At 41.9% G+C, this 20,068-nt stretch overlaps 1 protein-coding gene across 7 annotated transcripts in view; it reads left to right on the forward strand.

Moving 5' to 3' along the window:
• The window catches only part of ADD3 (adducin 3), a 380,040-nt gene that overhangs the window by 127,609 nt on the left and 232,363 nt on the right, over positions 1 to 20,068 (forward strand). For 5 of the 7 annotated variants that reach the window (XM_033942120.1, XM_033942115.1, XM_033942114.1 and 2 more), the window contains exon 2: positions 15,877 to 15,922. The exons of 1 other annotated variant lie outside the window; for it this stretch is intronic. The gene's annotated coding sequence lies outside the window, so the exon portion shown is untranslated. Of the gene's footprint in view, positions 1 to 9,108; positions 9,128 to 15,876; positions 15,923 to 20,068 lie in introns of those variants that run through there. One more of the 7 variants, XM_033942118.1, reaches the window with a different exon arrangement.

The raw sequence follows: 20,068 nt of genomic DNA on the forward strand, positions 1-20,068 counted from the left end.
AAGTTTAAAGGTGTCACCGCGGCTCCTCTCGATCCCCGCCAGCGTCGGAAGCCTTCTCTGACGCTGGTGCGGCTTGTGAGAGGAGCCGACACCGCAATCTCATAGAGAGCAGGGAGTCCAGCACTGGCGGCCAGTCCTGCCGGCGAGTGTAGTTAGGTGCTGTAAGGCTGGGGACTCGCGCATTGCGCACTTCCTGCGGCCACAGATCAGAGATCACGGAAGCACGCAGGTAAGAGTGCACATGCGCAGCTAGGGTTTTATTATATAGGAGGATAGGTGTTGTACTGCATGCAAGGTATGGCTTTTGGGGACTTTGGTTTAATTTGTTTAATCATTCTTGGTCACTGTTATGGATTTGGTATTAGTATTCTGTATGTGTGACTTAGTTATTCTGTTAGCATGATTTTTCTATGTAGCATTTTGTAGTAATTTGGCTTGTTCAGTTGTCTCGATAGTGGAGGCGATATTTGTGAGGAGGAGGGGAGACAGGGGTTTTGTTGATCCTTGTTCTGTATTTGTTATTTATAAAATGACAGTTGTACTGAATATTGTTTTTTTTATACTTTAATAAAATGCATAACTATATGAGGCTTGTGTGGGCATAGGACGGGGATAAACTTTGTCTCCTTGTCATTCTTCAGGTGCCACTTTCACTAATATAAATATCCTAAAATATATTACATTTTGTAATCATCAAAGAACTTGATACCGTAATATATTCTAAAAGTAAAACATACCCTGAAAAAATGGGTCATCTGTAAAATAAGAAATTTAAGCATTATAATATTTGCATGACATATAATTTAACTCCTAGTTGGAGTCAACACATTTTTTACCAACTCCAACACCAGTAACCCAAAAATTTGTTTCCTACTCCACAGCCCTGATGTTTTCTATTCTTGTAATTTATTACTAAGCTTGTCTCTTAGATTTAGAAGTGCATCATTTGTAGTGAGTACATAAGTGACTTGTAGCATACAATAAAGATTTTAGATGGGTGAATTTATTTATCGGTGTACAGTAGGTGCAACTTAAAACTTAGGGATCTTTTTATTAATGATCATTGAGCTTTATCTCCTCTTGGATGGAACCTTTTCTTGCTATTTAGTATCGCTCCTTGCCCAAGCATCAGGAACCACACAACTGCATGTATATAAAAAACTTATGTCCCAGAACAAAGTCCAACCATTGGACTAACAACAAGCAACCGCAACAATGCTGCGAAAAACCCCCTCAATGGGAAGCAACCGCAGAAAAATCCCAAATCCTGAATGGGCGGGGCTCTGGATTCATCTGCTGTGTCTAAAGGAAAGAAAATTAACAGGCAAGGCATAATTTTTCCTTCCTTAGCAACAGCAGCAGATGAATCCAGACACTAGTGGGATGTAATCCTCAGCAGGGTGGGAAGCCAACGCAGCCTTCGTGATAACCAAAGCACCAAATGCAGACTCCCCAAGCGCGGTCACATCCAAACAGTAATGCTTGGAGAACGTATTCGAGGAGGACCACATCACGGCCCTACAAATCTCCTCTAAGGAAAAGCCTTTGGACTCCACCCAAGAAGTCGCGACCGCTCTAATGAAGTGCATGCACAAATCCAGTGCTATGTGTGTTAACTATATTTCACAAATAATTTTTTAGAAGGGGCATGTAATGGGCAGAGAATGGGCGAAGCATAAGCATGCACTAGTGTGAATATGTTTAGTTAGTTAACTAGCTAATGCTGAGATGGTAAGCGCTCTCTTGTTAGTTGGTTGTTTTTTGTTTTTTTTCAAGTTCCATGTGCTAATGAAAAAATTAGTGAGACATGCGAAAATAAAAAATGGCCCTATTTTAGAGATGTATTAGAAATGTGCTGGAAGGTATCACATTAAATTGTGCTAAGTGCACCCATATGTATGCCTACCTTCAAACTATGTGCCATTATATTTAGATAAATGCCAGTATTCCAAGTTATTTTATAAAATGTTATTTGTATATGTGAAGGTATATTCTAGTTATTTACATTCTTGATGCCTAGAAATAGAAATTCCCTTAAAGAATTGCCCTCTAAGAAGATAATTCTATAACTGAAGGTATCTCATAGGAGCCTATTCTATATGGGCACCTCCTTCCCTTTTGTAGAATACTATGTAGGAGTGGCCTAGTGGTTAGAGCAGTTGCCTCAACATTCTGAGGTGATGAGTTCAATTCCCACTGCAGCTCCTTGTGACTCTGGGGAAGTCACTTAACACTTCATTGCCCCAGGTACAAAATAATTACCTGTCTAAAAAATATGTATATCTTTATACGCCTACAATTTAAGTGTAGGCACTTACTCTAGTCATAGAGGTGTGCATCTAAGTGCTGGAGATGTGTGTAACATATTGGGTTAAGTGGATAAATTTAAATTGTGCCCAGACTTGTCTATATGTTTGCCTACCTGTAAAATATGTGCTATATGAGAGTGCATATTCATGAAATACCGTGTTTCCCTGAAAATAAGATCTAACCTGAAATTAAGCCCTAGCATGATTTTCGGGGTAGGTCTTAATATAAGCCCTACCCCCGAAAAATAAGCCCTGCCGACCCTTCCATCTCTCCTGCCAACTGCGAGACCGAAATACTGTACCTTGTAACAAACAGCAGCACCACTGCAATGTAGACAGGCTGCTTTGCAGCCTTTTCCTGCCTGGACATTCCCTGCCACATCACTGATGATGTCATCAACAACGCGACACACGCGCCCGGGCAGGAGAAGTCTGCGTAGCAGCCTGTCTGCGATGCTGCAGTTTGTTACAAGGTACCGTATTTCGGTCTCACGGTCGGCAGGAGAGATGGAAAGGTTGGCGGGTGGGTGCGCGGTGGGGGAGGGAGGGATACAAGCTGCAAGGTTTCTGCTGCACAAGGGATGGGAGGGAGTGATACAAGCTGCGAGGGTTCTGCTGCACAAGGGATGGGAGGGAGGGATACAAGCTGCAAGGGTTCTGCTGCACAAGGGATGGGAGGGATGGATATAAACTGCAAGGGTTTTGATGCACGAGGGATGGGGGGAGGGATAAAAGCTGCAAGGGATGGAAGGAAGGGATACAAGCTGCAAGGGTTCTGCTACACAAGGGAAAGAGGGATACAAGCTGCAAGGGTTCCACTGCACAAGGGATGGGAGGGAGGGAGGGATAGAAGCTGCAAAGGTTCTGCTGCACAGGGGGATGGTAGGGAAGGACAGAAAGACACTGCACAAGGGGATGAGTGAGAGGTGAGGAAAGATGCTGCACATGTGGGGGAGAGAAAGGAAATAGGAAGAATTGGGATGGAGGAGAGGAAGGGATAGACGATTGTTATACAATACATGAAAAAAGAAGACCTACCACAAAAATGAGACATAGTGCCTTTTTTGGGACAGTGTCTTAATTTCAGGGAAATACGGTAGCACTCAGAATTGTGGCAAACGTGACTAATTGTGTTCTTTATAGAATTGCCATATATGTGACCACTGGATCACACCCGAGTCGAGCTTTTTATAAATGAGAATAGAGGCGAATAATGTGGACAAAATTGGTTACAGCATATCCAGATTTCTAGTCTTTAAACAAAATATAATACTGTTTTAGATAAAGAGAACATAAATTTAAAACTTTTATGTGTTTGTTTATTAATATTTGATATCCCGTTTCAGCATGTTTACTTATGAGTGTTGGATTTCTGGATTTCTTAAATCATGTGAAAAAGTAACTGTACCCTTAGTTAATCAACCAGTTGTCCAATTTAGGTATAACGATTTTTATTGATGATAAAGCAATACAAAACAGTGCAACCTTGCACAGGATATGTATTATCTACAAAATATAAATAGAACACATCAGTATCCCTACCCCTTCCTGCACTCCCCTCCAACCACCCTGTCACCTCACAACAAGAAGAGAGACAATAAAAAAGGGGGTGCAACAACCAGAAAATTAGCAGCACTCATCGTTTAACTCATCCATCCTCAATTATTCAGGACATCATAGTACAGAGATATTAATCTCAGGACTCGCAGAGAATTCTGAATTAGACTGTGAGCCTTATGAGGCAAAGAATATATGTAAGGACTCCAAATTTTAAGAAAAATATTTTTTTGTCCAAAAGAACCACGCACCCAACCTCTTTCCAAAAGCATATGAGCATGCAGGTGGTTACACCATGCCCAATAAGATGGTGGGAGCGACAAAGTCCAAACTCCCAAAATTATTTTCTTAGTCGGGCAATACCAGTTGAAGAAGAGGATGGAGAGGTGCCAGAAAACAAGTTTACATTGGACAATATTGCAGAGAGTCTGCATAGGTTCTATACCTTTGTGGACTATTTTAATGACATTGCCTCATCCATGGCACATGCCTTGAAGGTTAAGGAGTTAATAGGCGTTGGTAGAAGTAGTAATGTCTACATACATGACTATATTTAATGAAACGAAGAAGCAGAAGAGCCAGACTGAAATCACAATGAATTTCCAAAAGATACTGAAAGTCCCTGGCTCTCTTCCACATCAGCCATCCATGAGGAGTCACCCTCCTTTGTCTCCTTCTCTTCCTCCTGCATTGCATATGAAACATGTACAGGAGGATAAGGATGAAGACGCCGATGATCCATTTCCACTGCTTGAGGAGGCACCTGGTGCACGCTTATTCTCTGTCTCCTCCTCCTGTACATGGAGCATATACAGAACAAAAAAGATGAATACACCGCTTGATTAAGTGATCAGTACATGTTATAGTATTATGTTCCACATTGCTAAGAGATATATGAATTTGTGTTTAACATAAGCATTGAAGTGGATTTTATGTCCTGATATTTTGTATAGTGATTTTTTTTTCCATAATTTAATAAGAACATAAGAATTGCCACTGCTGGGTCAGACCAGTGGTCCATCGTGCCCAGCAGTCTGCTCACGCGGCGGCCCTCTGGTCAAAGACCTGCGCCCTAACTGAGACTAGCCCTACCTGCGAACGTTCCGGTTCAGCAGGAACTTGTCTAACTTTGTCTTGAATCCCTGGATGGTGTTTTCCCCTACGTTCTAGTTTTCTACCACTCTCTGAGTGAAGAACTTCCTTACATTCGTACGGAATCTATCCCCTTTCAACTTTAGAGAATGCCCTCTTGTTCTCCCCACCTTGGGATTCTATGCACGTACATGGTCAGTTAAATTGTACATTTTAGCAATACAATTCAAGTATTATAGAAGAACTTGTTTATACTGTAAGTTCATACTTTATTTCATACGTTTTTATACAATGAGGAATAAAGTTGTTGATTTAAAAAAAAAAAAAAATGACCAGTGGCAACTTCAATAGTAAATGCAGTAATAAATTAAACTTTAAACTGCCACCTGATACTTGTTTTTGAATGTTTGGAAACTATAGTAAAGAGCATGTATCTTATTAATCTGTGACTGTGAATATGGAGGGAACGGTATTCCCAGATTTACAGTATTCACGAGGGCTGTGCTCCAAACACCCGCAAATACGGAGGGATAAAGTTATTGCAAGAAGAGAAAGACCCAAATTTCCACAGGAGAAAAGGACAACCCAAACAATCGAAACTCTGGAAATCCAATGTTCTTGATGCTTCTTTTATTTAATTAATCCTTTAAAATACAATGTCCACATTTGTCATTGAAGGATCCAACACGGGCCATGTTTCGGCAAAACACACCTTCCTCGGGGATCTGATATATTAAATATACAACCTTTTGAAAATGAGGAATAACATGAGTAGCTTGACAAGCCAAGTTGAAACTCGCAAAAGAGACAGAAAACCTGAGCGCTGGGGAAACAGTATGAATATCATTTCGGTGAAAGATCAGGTTAATGTAGAGATAGTGGTCATTTTATGTGATATTTTTACATCAAACCTCTGTTCTCCAGATGATTATTTTGGCTTAACTGATTATCCCAGTTTGGCATATTTAGGGTTACCAAAAAAAAATGAACCTATGACTTCAACTAGTTCAAAATACCACAGCAAAAGTATAATAAGAGGTAAGAGCTGGGAGAAAGCCAGCTATTTTCCAATTTATTGATCTGAAGGATGTTTTTCAAAATTTTAATCACAGTATATAAGCAGTGTGAGGTTAGGGTTCATTTTGTTTACATGAATGTATGTCTTGTATATTGTGCTCTCTAAAAGATTGGTGACTAAATATTTCATCAATCAGAGGGCATATTTCTATCAACCAAAAAAGCACTTTTTTAAGGAAGATCACCTGTATCACTTTAACTTAGATTTTGTAAACGAAGGCACAGGCCTTTTTAAGCAAGTATTTTGATGACAGAGTTGGATGGAGGGAACTGGGATAGGTGGAGTACATTTTTGAGTTGTATTTTGATAACATACGAATAGCCATACTGGATTAGACCAATGAGTCACCTAGCCCAGAATCCTGTAGCCAATCCCCTGTATCCCATGATAGGAAAGGTTAGTCTTTTTTTTGTGTAATTGGCACTGAACTTAGAAGTAGAATACAAATATCATTTTACATTTAAATTGATAAACTTAAGATGAAGTTAGGCAACAGGAAGAATAAAAAAAGCAGCCTAGTTCCTTGTGTTCCAATGGAAAATTTATCTTTTAAGACTTTGGAAAAAGCCACTCTTGACCCAAAAATAGAGAAAGAAACCTTTAAAACTATAGCCTGTAGAATTTATTTTCAGTTTGTAAAATAAATGAATTTATGGGATTACTGTAGCTACATTGGCAGGGCACGAAGACCTTTTTCCTTTTGCTTTGTTAGTGTGCAAGCTGAACTTTCCCCATATGATAAATATGATCCAGATGGTTTGGAGAACTTTTCAGTTCCTTGCAGAAAAGTGGAAAAAAATTCATAAGCGTATTCCAAGATGAGTTATTGATAAATTACCCAAAAAATAGAAGCGGTAGCTTTTGATAACTGATTCTAAAAACTAGTTTGTTGAATAAATTCAAAATGAGTAATATGGTCTTCACACTAGATAAGAAGCGATTAAAGTAATTTTCTCCTTTTTATGTAATTAAATTATAATATAGGGTAATTGTAAGATATTTGAACTGCAAACTATGTAACAAAATTTTTTTAATGGTTTTTAAAGTGTGTAAATTATAGCATCCTGATTTGTCTGTTTAACTCAGGATAGTCTCATCACATACATTTCAGCATTTATTCTATATAGCTTTAAAAAAATGTTGTATCTGGTAAAGAATGACATGGGAACAAATTTTTCCCTATCCCGTCCCTGTGAGTTCCTGTAAGCTCTGCTTTAACTGCAAAAGCCTCAAACACTTACGATTTTAAAGGAACTTGTAGGAATGGGGCAGGAAAATGAGTTCCTGCGGAGACGGGGAAAAAATTTGTCCCTGTCATTCTCTAGTATCGGGAACAAAAATTTCTGGTTAACTCATCATTTGTGTCAAAAAAAAAAATCAGATATGATCAGTGTCTGACCCCTAGTGAGAGGGATTCCAGAAATCTGGAGCCAGGAGACTCTTTTCTTCAGTTTTGATGCACCCATAGGGCCAACACTTTAAGAATAACAAATAAAATGATTGGAGATGCCAAGCAGAAGGTAGTTACAGCATGCAAATTTAAAAAAAAAAAGGGGCAACCCTGGTAGTTCACTCTGTTCCTCTCCCATTGAAGACATTTCAGAAATCAGACTATAAATCCCCAGTCTATACTTTTACACACCATTTCTTTCTGGAGACTAATTCCAGACAACATAGTTGGTTCGGCTAAGCAGTTCTATAAAACGTATTCTTTATTTAGTTGCCAGCTTCCTTCCATCTCATTTCTGGAGCCTCCTATTTCTGAGAATATGCTGCTTGCTTGTCCTGGGATAAAGCACAGTTAAACTAAGATATTGTTGCTATCACAGGGACATGGTTCAGTGAATCACATGGATGGGATGCAAACATACCGGGATATAATCTTTTTAGGAAGGACAGAGATGGTCAAAAAGGTGGAGGAGTAGCTCTCTATGTAAAGATCAAATATCCAAGCGACCGAAATGCAAGGGACCTGGGGAGAGGAAGAAGTGATATGAATTGCTCTGAAAAGAGAAGATGGAAATTCTATCTACGTGGGTGTAGTCTACAGACCTCCGACTCAATCACAGCAAATTGATAAGGATCTGATTGTGGATATCCAAAAGTTTGGAAGGAAAGAGGAGGTTCTGCTGTTGGGAGATTTCAACCTGCCGGATGCGAACTGGAATGTTCCGTCTGCGGAATTGGAAAGAAGTAGGGAGATTGTGGATGCCTTTCAAGAGGCTCTGCTCAGACAAATGGTGACGGAACCCACAAGGGAAAAAAGCGATATTGGATTTGGTCCTCACAAATGGAGAGTATCTCTAATGTTCAAGTGTGTGCTCACCTGGGAAGTAGCGATCATCAAACGGTTTGGTTTGATATAATGGGTAAAGCGGAGCGCGGTCGCACAATACTTAAAGTCCTAGATTTCAAACGTACAGACTTTAATACAATGGGAGAGTACCTGAAGAAAGAGCTGTTAGGATGGGAGGACATAAGAGAAGTGGAAAGACAGTGGCTTAAGCTGAAAGGAGCAATAAAAATGGCTACGGACCTTTATGTGAAGAAAATCAATAAAAACAAGAGAAAAAGGAAGCCGATATGGTTCTCCAAACTAGTGGCGGAGAAAATAAAGGCGAAAGAGTTGGCGTTCATGAAATATAAAAAAACCCAAGAAGAGGAGTGCAAAAAGGACTACAGGGTGAAACTGAAAGAAGCCAAGAGAGAGATACATCTGGCGAAAGCACAGGCGGAAGAACAAATGGCTAAAAATGTAAAAAAGGGAGACAAAAATTTTTTCAGATATATTAGTGAAAGGAGGAAGATGAAAAATGGAATTGTTAAACTAAAAGATGCTGGGAACCGATATGTGGAGAGTGATGAGGAAAAAGCAAATGTGCTAAACAAATACTTCTGTTCTGTGTTCACAGAAGAAAATCCTGGAGAAGGACCGAGATTGTCCGGCAAAGTTACACGAGAAAATGGAGTAGATTCTGCGCCGTTCACGGAGGAGGGTGTTTATGAGCAACTTGAAAAACTGAAGGTGGACAAAGCGATGGGACCAGACGGGATCCATCCCAGGATACTATGGGAGCTCAGAGAGGTTCTGGTGAGTGCTATTTAAAGACTTGTTCAACAAATCTCTTGAGACGGGAGTAGTTCCTGGGGATTGGAGGAGAGTGGATGTGGTCCCTATACACAAAAGTGGTCACAGGGAAGAAGCAGGAAACTACAGGCCGGTGTTGGAAAAATAATGGAAGTGTTGCTGAAAGAAAGGATAATGTAATTCCTTGAATCTAATGGGTTACAAGATCCAAGGCAACATGGCTTTACAAAAGGTAAATCGTGCCAAATGAACCTGATTGAATTTTTTGATTGGGTGACCAGAGAGCTGGAATCAAGGACATATGCTAGATGTAATTTACTTAGATTTCAGCAAAGCCTTTGATGCAGTTCCTCATAGGAGACTGTTGAACAAACTTGAAGGGCTGAAGTTAGGACTCAAAGTGTGAACTGGGTTAGAAACTGGCTGTCAGACAGACGCCAGAGGGTGGTGGTTAATGGAAGTCGCTCGAGGAAGGAAAGGTGAGTAGTGGAGTCCCTCAGGGTTCGGTGCTGATCCTGGTTCAATATGTTTGTGAGTGACATTACTGAAGGGTTAGAAGGAAAAGTGTGCCTTTTTGCAGATGATACCAAGATTTGGTAACAGAGTAGACATCGAAGAGGGAGTGGAAAATATGAAAAAAGGGATCTGTAAAAGTTAGAGGAAAGGTCTAATGCCTGGCAACTAAAATTCAATGCAGAGTAATGCATTTGGGGATTAATAATCGGAAGGAACCGTATATGCTGGGAGGTGAGAAGCTTATATGCATGGACGGGGAGAGAGGAAAGGAAGGAAAGAGATGCTGAGGTGGGGGAGGGAATGGGTTTTTGGACACAGAAAGCATGAACTTGGGAGAGAGGAAGGGAGGGAAAGAGATTGCTGAGGTGGGGGAGGGAATGGGTTGTTGGACACAGAAGGCATGGACTGGGAAGAGAGGAAGGGAGGGAAATAGATGCTGAGGTGGGGGAGGGAATGGGTTTTTGGACACAGTAGGCATGGACTTGGAAGAGAGGAAGGGAGGGAAAGAGATGCTGAGGTGGGGGAGGGAATGTGTTTTTGGACACAGAAGGCAAGGACTTGGGAGAGAGGAAGGGAGGGAAAGAGATGGTTGTGTACTACGGGGAATAGAAGAAAGGAGAATTTTTGGTCATAGGGAGGGAGTGAGGTACAGACAGTGGCATACCAAGGTGGGGGTGGGGTGGTCTGCCCCGGTTTTACGCCCCAAGGGGGTGCACAGCTGGCCACCCTCCAGTGTTCTCCCTAGGCTGGCAAACTGCGTCTCTTTAGCCCAGGGGTGTCAAAGTCCCTCCTCGAGGGCCGGAATCCAGTCGGGTTTTCTGGATTTCCCCATGAATATGCATTGAAAGCAGTGCATGCAAATAGATCTCATGCAGATTCATTGGAGAAATCCTGAAAACCCGACTGGATTCTGGCCCTCGAGGACCGACTTTGACACCTGTGCTTTAACCACTTGAGTGCCACTGCCGCCATTGGGAACAGGCCGGTGCCAAGTTCTCCCTGCTTTTCCCTGTGGGGCCGACCAACTCTCGCAACCCGCGTCAATTATGATGTCGGAGAGGACGTTCTGGGCCAGCCAATCGCTGCCTGGCTGGCCCAGAACATCCTCTCCGATGTTAGAATTGACGTCGAGTGGCGAGAGTTGGTCGGCCCCGTGGGGAAGAGAAGCAGGGCGAACTCGGCGCCGGCCTGTTCCCAATAGCGGCAGTGGCAGCCTATTCCCCAGTGGCGGTGGCAGCATTTTCCCAATGGTGGTGGCATAGGGGAAGGCAAGGAGAGAAAGAAAGAAAGGGGGGGACAGGGAGCCAAAAAAAAAAAAGAAAGAGGGCTGGGTGAAACAAAAATGGGGCACGGAGAGAGAGAGAAAGACAGACATACAGAATGAAAGGGGGTATGGAGAGAGAGAAAAAGAAAGAAGGGGGCAGGGTGAAACAAAGAAAAAGTTTGGGGAGGGAATGAGGTCTGGAGGAGAGAAAGCATACAGGAGGCTGAAAAAAGGGAAGAAATATTGGATGCACAGTCAGAAGAATAAAGTGCAACCAGAGACATGAAATTACCAAAGGTAGGAAAATGATTTTATTTTCAATTTAGTGATCAAAATGTGTCCATTTTGAGAATTTATATATGCTGTCTATATTTTGCACTATGGCCCCCTTTTACTAAACCGCAATAGCGTTTTTTAGCGCAGGGAGCCTATGAGCTTCAAGAGCAGCGTGGGGCATTCTGCGCAGGTCCCTGCGCTAAAAACCGCTATCGCGGTTTAGTAAAAAGGGAGGGGGAATATTTGTCTATTTTTGTATAGTTGTTACTGAGGTGACATTGCATAAAGTCATCTGCCTTGACCTCTTTGAAAACCCGCGGAATATAAATGATAATTAACATTTTCTCTGGTTACAGCGTGCTTTGTGTTTTTAAAATTTTATTGTTGGTAGATCATTTTGACTTGGCCACAAAGGTAAGGGGGGAGGGAGGGGGAGCTGCTGAAAGAGTCTACCTTGATGTGGTTGCAGGCTACAAATCTTTTTGGTCAAAGAGTGCGGCGACAGAGAAAAGTAAGTGTGTATTCGGCCATGAATGAAATCATTTAAACATTATAAATTGCCAATAAATTGAAATGAAAACCAAAGGATTGTGAATCAAATTGATTCTCTGACAATACAAAGATTCCAACTTTTAAAATGATGTTACATAGTTCAGGCAACTTTATAAAGAGTTTTTAGATACTAAAATCTTGTTATTAAGGTTTAATTGACGTGCTGGCACTTTGAGGAAATTCTTTGGTTTTGTGCGGCAGTTTGGGCACTACGGGCTCAAAAGGATAGCCATCACTGCCCTAGAGGAAAGGAGAGACAGGGGAGATATGATTCAGACGTTCAAATACTTGAAGGGTATTAACGTAGAACAAAATCTTTTTCAGAGAAAGGAAAATGGTAAAACCAGAGGACATAATTTGAGGTTGAGGGGTGGTAGATTCAAAGGCAATGTTAGGAAATTCTACTTTACAGAGAGGGTGGTGGATGCCTGGAATGCGCTCCTGAGAGAGGTGGTGGAGAGTAAAACTGTGTCTGAGTTCAAAGAAGCATGGGATGAGCATAGAGGATCTAGAATCAGAAAATAATATTAAATATTGAACTAAGGCCAGTATTGGGCAGACTTGCACGGTCTGTGTCTGTGTATGGCCGTTTGGTGGGGGATGGGCTGGAGAGGGCTTCAGTGGCTGGAAGGTATAGATGGGGCTGGAGTAGGTTTTAACAGAGATTTCGGCAGGTTGGAACCCAAGCACAGTACCGGGTAGAGCTTTGGATTCTTGCCCAGAAATAGCTAAGAAAAAAATAAAAAAAATTAAATTGAATCAGGTTGGGCAGACTGGATGAACCATTCGGGTCTTTATCTGCTGTCATCTACTATGTTACCATGTTACTTATGCTTATGCATTCTCTACGCAATATTCCCTATGCAGGTAAACTGGGAAAATCTCTTCTCTTCAAAATCACAGATCTCTGGAACGACCTTACTATCCCATTGCGGAACCTGGGCTCTCTCCAACTATTTCGCAAGCAACTGAAAACTTGGCTCTTCTCTAACATGTAATTCTATTTTCCCCCTTACTCTTCCATTCTATATATAAGCTCATGTAAACCTTTTCCTTTCTCTTCTTATATTTTAAGTTCTTGTAAACCGTGCCGAGCTCCACTTCCTTGGAGAGGATGCGGTATATAAACTTAAGGTTTAGTTTAGTTAGTTTAATTTATATACCGCATCTTCTCTATAAATATAGAGCTTGACATGGTTTACAAAAATTAAAAGGAAAGTACATTGGGAGTTGGTGGAAGAGGGAAGCGGAAATTTACATTTTTTAAAATAGCCAAGTTTTCAGGTGTCTACGGAATAGTTGGAAAGAGGCCAGGTTGCGCAGGGAACTTATTCCAGAGCTCTGTAGTTTTGAAGTGAAGAGATTTCCCTAGTTTTCCAATGTAGGTAATGCTTTTTAGTGAGGGGAAAGACAATTTGAGCTTTTGGATAGATCTGGTGATGTCGGGTCTCGCAGCATTCCAAGATAGAGGAATTAAAGAGGGAAGAATGCCATAGAGGATCTTGAAAGTTAGGCAGGCACATTTAAAGTAGATCCTGGAAATTACTGGGAGCCAGTGGAGTTGTAGCAAGAGCTGCGGTATTCTGGATCTGCTGAAGTCTTTGAAGACCTTTCTTGGTGAGACTTAAATAGACCGAGTTGCAGTAGTCCAGGGACAGCAGGCAGATATTCTCACAACCCTCCCACCTCCCCTGCTTGGCTTCTTAGCTTGTGTATTGAACTGATGACCCCCATGAGCCAATGTTTGGTGGGAAGCCATTCTTGCATGCATGGTATGGGCTATATAGAGATTTCTAAGAAGTTAGTGACAGTACACTTTAGGACTTTCTGTACTGGGCTCTGTACATCTGTGAGAATATCTGCCTGCTTTCCCTGGATAGCTCCAATTACTATATCACTGTACTATTCTGTAGTGAGATTCATGTGCTCTTTTGTTTTTAACTTTTTTTCCAAACAGCTCTGTCCTATACAGAGTGCATATTAGTTTAGTGCAGACACCTGCTGATATCTAGTCTTCTAGATCTTATGGCTATAACTGATAGTTGGGCTTATATATTAGAAACCTTACTAGGTGTAGCCGCAGGTGGACCTGGGTGAACATCTTCAGAGCCTAGATACAAGGAAAGGCACATGAGCTGGAAGCCGCTGCTGGATCAGACCAGTGGTCCATCGTGCCCAGCAGTCTGCTCATGCGGCGGCCCCAAGGTCAAAGACCAGTGCTCTAAATGAGTCCAGACTCACCTGCATACATTCCAGTTTAGCAGGAACTTGTCCAACTTTGTCTTGAATACCTGGAGGGTGTTTTCCTCCGGAAGAGCATTACAGTTTTCTACCACTTTCTGGGTGAAGAAGAACTTCCTTACGTTTGAATAGAATCTATCCCCTTTCAACTTTGGAGAGTGCCATCTCTTTCTCCCTACCTTGGAGAGTGTGAACAATCTGTCTTTATCTGCTAAGTCAATTCTCTTCAGTATTTTGAATGTTTCGATCATGTCTCCTCTTTTCAAGGGAGAAGAGCCCTAGTTTCTCCAGTCTCTCACTGTACGGCAATTCCTCCAGCCCTTTAACCATTTTAGTCGCTCTTCTCTGGACCCTTTCGAATAGTACTGTGTCCTTCTTCATGTACGGCGACCAGTGCTGGATGCAGTACTCCAGGTGAGGGCGCACCATAGCCCGGTACAGCGGCATGATAACCTTCTCCGATCTATTTGTGATCCCCTTCTTTATCATTCTTAGCATTCTGTTCTCCCTTTTTGCTGCCGCAGCGCATTGTGCCGACGGCTTAATCGACTTGGCGATCAAAACTCCCAAGTCTCTTTCCTGGGAGGTCTCTCCAAGTACTGCCCCAGACATCCTGTATTTGTGCATGAGATTTTTGTTACCGACATGCATCACTTTACACTTATCCACGTTGAACCTCATTTGCCATGTCAATGCCCATTTCTCAAGTTTGATTATGTCACATTGCAGATCTTTGTAATCCCCCTGTGTCTTCACTATTCTGAATAACTTCGTATCGTCCACAAATTTAATCACCTCGCTCGTCGCACCAATGTCCAGATCGTTTATAAAGATGTTGAAGAGCATGGTCCACTGGCTCTTCCAGTCCGAGTATTGTCCATTTACCCCCACTCTCTGTTTCCTATGCTCCAGACAGTTTTTAATCCATGTGAGTATTTCACCATCGATACCATGGCTTGCAATTTTCCGAAGTAATCGTTCATGTGGAACCTTGTCGAATGCCTTCTGAAAATCCAGATAAACAATGTCGACTGGGTTGCCCTTGTCTATCTGCCTGTTTATTCCCTCGAGGAAGTGCTGCAAGTTCTTCAAACAAGAGCTGCCTTTGCTGAAACCCCAATTAAAAAGAAGAAAAAAAGCCTGGACCCTGAACCCCCCCCAATTGAAGATTGGCAGGAGGAATGTCCATTCCCTCCTTCTGCGGCGAACCCCCTCCATCCCGCTGAATTTACCACCCAGTTCATCTTGCTCCTGAGGCCCGCCATTGCAAAATAGTAGGCCTTCCCCTTCTTGGTGTATCCTGGCATGCATGGGGAGGGCCTAAAGCCCTGATTGGCTCAGATGCCTAGAGCCCCTCCCAGGGTCTGAGGAGCAGGAAGGAGTTCGCCACAGCAGGAGATAGTGGGCATCCCTCCTTCTTTTAGTACCATGGTTGTGTGTGTATGTGGGAGGGGGGTCATAGAGGAAGGGGGCCTAGTGGGGGCGTAAGTTCAGCAGGGGGATTTGCCAGGACAGGAGGGAGTGGGCATCTATTCTGCCCCGGGGGAGGGGGGGATGGCATGGCAGGCAGATCTTCTTTTTTTTATGGCCACATCTTATTTTGTTTGCACTGATTTTGAACAGCTGTAAACGATAGCAGGTAAAACTGCTGAAGTATAAATGTATTGCCATTAAAAAATTACAGATTACATATACATTTGAAAGGAACTCTCAACATCTGTCTCCTTTCCATATGTAAAAAAACCTTTCTATATTTATGGTGCACACTGACTGGTAGGTCTTCCAAAGACTATTGAATGGTCTATTTGTGATTTAAAATTGATATTAACTGTATGATAAGACTAGGTTACTTTTAATAATTCTAGTTTTGAATTAAATCTGATATTTAGTTTTATAATTTTAGGTGACGACAAGTTCCGAACACGGAAGACTGTAAATATTAAATCCAGGTACAGATAAAACTATAAATACAATATTAAACAATGAAATGCATGCTGAACAATGTATCGTATTTGTCATGGTTAGGATTTCAAATTTAATATCCAGCCATTTAGATTGGGTTTGAAAGATTATTTAAAAATACTGCAGTGCTATTCTTTAGATCAGAAAATATTGGCACATGCTATTTTGCGTACTGAAACTTGTGAAATCTAGTTGGCATGGTGATACAGGGTGTTAGCAAACTAGCTTTTAAACTTCCCTTTCACTTAAGTTCTCTATTGCCGTTCTTAAGCTATATTGACTCTCTTTGTGTAAATGCTAATTCCTTCAGAGAACTTATTAGAAACCCAAATCAGGGGGGTAGGGGGTAGAGAATGACACGGTGACAAAATTCATCACCGTTCCCGTCCCCACGGATAACCGCGGGAAATAATCCCATGTCATTTTCTAGTGTCTATTTCAGCCTCAGTCCTTCTACACCAGCATTCTTCAGAGAAAAGCTTGCGGGTCAGTGGTTGTGGCCATTTATACTCTGATTCTTATGTGAGCCAAGGATAATGAAGCCATTGTGACATCACTGATGTGATTGGCTCTTAGGCACTGGTGGAATGAGGCATTATGACATCACAATATCTGGATACCAGAGACTGTCATTCTGTAGTGTCTGTTTCAACCTCAGTCCTTCTACACCAGCATTCTTCAAAGCAAAGCTTGCGGGTCAGTGGTTGTGGCCATTCATACTCTGATTCTTATGTGAGCCAAGGATAATGAAGCCATTGTGACATCACTGATGTGATTGGCTCTTAGGCACTGGTGGAATGAGGCATTATGACATCACAATATCTGCTCTGGATGCCAGAGACTGTCATTCTGTAGTGTCTGTTTCAACCTCAGTCCTTCTACACCAGCATTCTTCATAGAAAAGCTTGTGGGTCAGTGGTTGTGGCCATTCATACTCTGATTCTTATGTGAGCCAAGGATAATGAAGCCATTGTGACATCACTGATGTGATTGGCTCTTAGGCACTGGTGGAATGAGGCATTATGACATCACAATATCTGGATACCAGAGACTGTCATTCTGTAGTGTCTGTTTCAACCTCAGTCCTTCTACACCAGCATTCTTCAAAGCAAAGCTTGCGGGTCAGTGGTTGTGGCCATTCATACTCTGATTCTTATGTGAGCCAAGGATAATGAAGCCATTGTGACATCACTGATGTGATTGGCTCTTAGGCACTGGTGGAATGAGGCATTATGACATCACAATATCTGCTCTGGATGCCAGAGACTGTCATTCTGTAGTGTCTGTTTCAACCTCAGTCCTTCTACACCAGCATTCTTCATAGAAAAGCTTGTGGGTCAGTGGTTGTGGCCATTCATACTCTGATTCTTATGTGAGCCAAGGATAATGAAGCCATTGTGACATCACTGATGTGATTGGCTCTTAGGCACTGGTGGAATGAGGCATTATGACATCACAATATCTGCTCTGGATACCAGAGACTGTCATTCTGTAGTGTCTGTTTCAACCTCAGTCCTTCTACACCAGCATTCTTCATAGAAAAGCTTGTGGGTCAGTGGTTGTGGCCATTCATACTCTGATTCTTATGTGAGCCAAGGATAATGAAGCCATTGTGACATCACTGATGTGATTGGCTCTTAGGCACTGGTGGAATGAGGCATTATGACATCACAATATCTGGATACCAGAGACTGTCATTCTGTAGTGTCTGTTTCAACCTCAGTCCTTCTACACCAGCATTCTTCAAAGCAAAGCTTGCGGGTCAGTGGTTGTGGCCATTCATACTCTGATTCTTATGTGAGCCAAGGATAATGAAGCCATTGTGACATCACTGATGTGATTGGCTCTTAGGCACTGGTGGAATGAGGCATTATGACATCACAATATCTGGATACCAGAGACTGTCATTCTGTAGTGTCTGTTTTAACCTCAGTCCTTCTACACCAGCATTCTTCAAAGCAAAGCTTGCGGGTCAGTGGTTGTGGCCATTCATACTCTGATTCTTATGTGAGCCAAGGATAATGAAGCCATTGTGACATCACTGATGTGATTGGCTCTTAGGCACTGGTGGAATGAGGCATTATGACATCACAATATCTGCTCTGGATGCCAGAGACTGTCATTCTGTAGTGTCTGTTTCAACCTCAGTCCTTCTACACCAGCATTCTTCATAGAAAAGCTTGTGGGTCAGTGGTTGTGGCCATTCATACTCTGATTCTTATGTGAGCCAAGGATAATGAAGCCATTGTGACATCACTGATGTGATTGGCTCTTAGGCACTGGTGGAATGAGGCATTATGACATCACAATATCTGGATACCAGAGACTGTCATTCTGTAGTGTCTGTTTCAACCTCAGTCCTTCTACACCAGCATTCTTCAAAGCAAAGCTTGCGGGTCAGTGGTTGTGGCCATTCATACTCTGATTCTTATGTGAGCCAAGGATAATGAAGCCATTGTGACATCACTGATGTGATTGGCTCTTAGGCACTGGTGGAATGAGGCATTATGACATCACAATATCTGGATACCAGAGACTGTCATTCTGTAGTGTCTGTTTCAACCTCAGTCCTTTTACACCAGCATTCTTCATAGAAAAGCTTGTGGGTCAGTGGTTGTGGCCATTCATACTCTGATTCTTCCCTCTCTCCTTAAAGAATGACACGAAGATGGTTTCCCGCGGTTATGGACGGGGACGGTGATGAATTTTGTCACCGTGTCATTCTCTAGTAGGGGGCATCACTGTTTTAGAACTAAGCCATCTTACTTGAAATAAAAGTAAAGTATATGTTGCAAACAAGACTGGTTTCATTCATTTTGTCTATATTCCATTGTGATGCAAGACCTAGATTAGTGTAGTGCTCAGCTGTGAAATTTTGAGTCATTCTGGATTGACCACTGGAAACAAGATATTGGGCTAGATGGACCATTGGTTTGACCCATTATTGCTATTTCTTATGTTCTAGTAAAAGTGGAGTCGTTTATAGTTCCGATCAGTTTTATGGCTCTTTAAATTCTCAACTGTTTCCATAAGATAAGAGAATCGTGTGCATGTTAACATAAGAACATAAGAAGTTGCCTCCGCTGAGGCAGACCATAGGTCCATCCTGCTCAGCGGTCCGCTCCCGCGGTGGCCCATCAAGCCCATTGCCTGAGTAGTGGTCTATATCTATCTATACCCCTCAATCCCTTTTTCTTCTAGGAATCTATCCAAACCCTCTTTGAAACCATTTAATGTGTTCCTGCCAATCACAGCCTCCGGAAGTGCGTTCCATGTATCCACCACCCTCTGAGTGAAAAATAACTTCCTAGCGTTTGTTCTAAACCTGTCCCCTTTCAATTTTTCCGAGTGCCCCCTTGTACTTGTGTTGCCCCATAATTTGAAAAATCTGTCCCTGTCAACTTTTTCTATGCCCTTCAGGATCTTGAAGGTCTCTATCATGTCTCCTCTAAGTCTCCGCTTTTCCAGGGAGAAAAGTCCTAGCTGCTTTAATCTGTCGGTATATGGGAGATTTTCCATTCCCTTTATCAGTTTAGTTGCTCTTCTCTGTACTCCCTCAAGTACCGCCATGTTCATTGTTAACTGATTACTCCTGTGGAATTTTTGTGTTGACTGCACATTTCAGAATTTGCACAGAATTTTCTTTTTGTGCAGAATTCTGATCTCACACCCATTTCTCTACCCCCATGGTATAAGCCCACTCGGGAATCTATATATTGCAGCAACTGTTAAAGTGTATTATGAGTTGTTAATGATGGAGTGATTGAAAACACATTTAAGTTTTTGTAATCTACATATGTTCAAGCATCAGTCTTTTCACATTTCAGTCTCTGCAATGGGCTATATTTTGATTTGTTAAGAGACAGGCCATTGCAGTTAGCACATCATGCTGCTGTATGAGTATTATTGAGAGGAAGATGATTTTGGTTCAGTAGCACCTATGTTAAAATTATTACATTGGCTATCAACTGAATATTGAATCTTAATTCAAGATATTAGTATCATTTCAATAGGCACCTAGTAATGAAGGTCCTGTCACATTGGCATCTATGTTGAGATTATAAACTTCCTCAATTTTTAAGATCAGTAAATCAATGTTTGATGTCCCTATTTTGAAGTATGCTAGAATGTGT

Source organism: Geotrypetes seraphini, chromosome 4 (genome assembly GCF_902459505.1).
Source record: "Geotrypetes seraphini chromosome 4, aGeoSer1.1, whole genome shotgun sequence".
Classification (NCBI taxonomy): domain Eukaryota; kingdom Metazoa; phylum Chordata; class Amphibia; order Gymnophiona; family Dermophiidae; genus Geotrypetes; species Geotrypetes seraphini.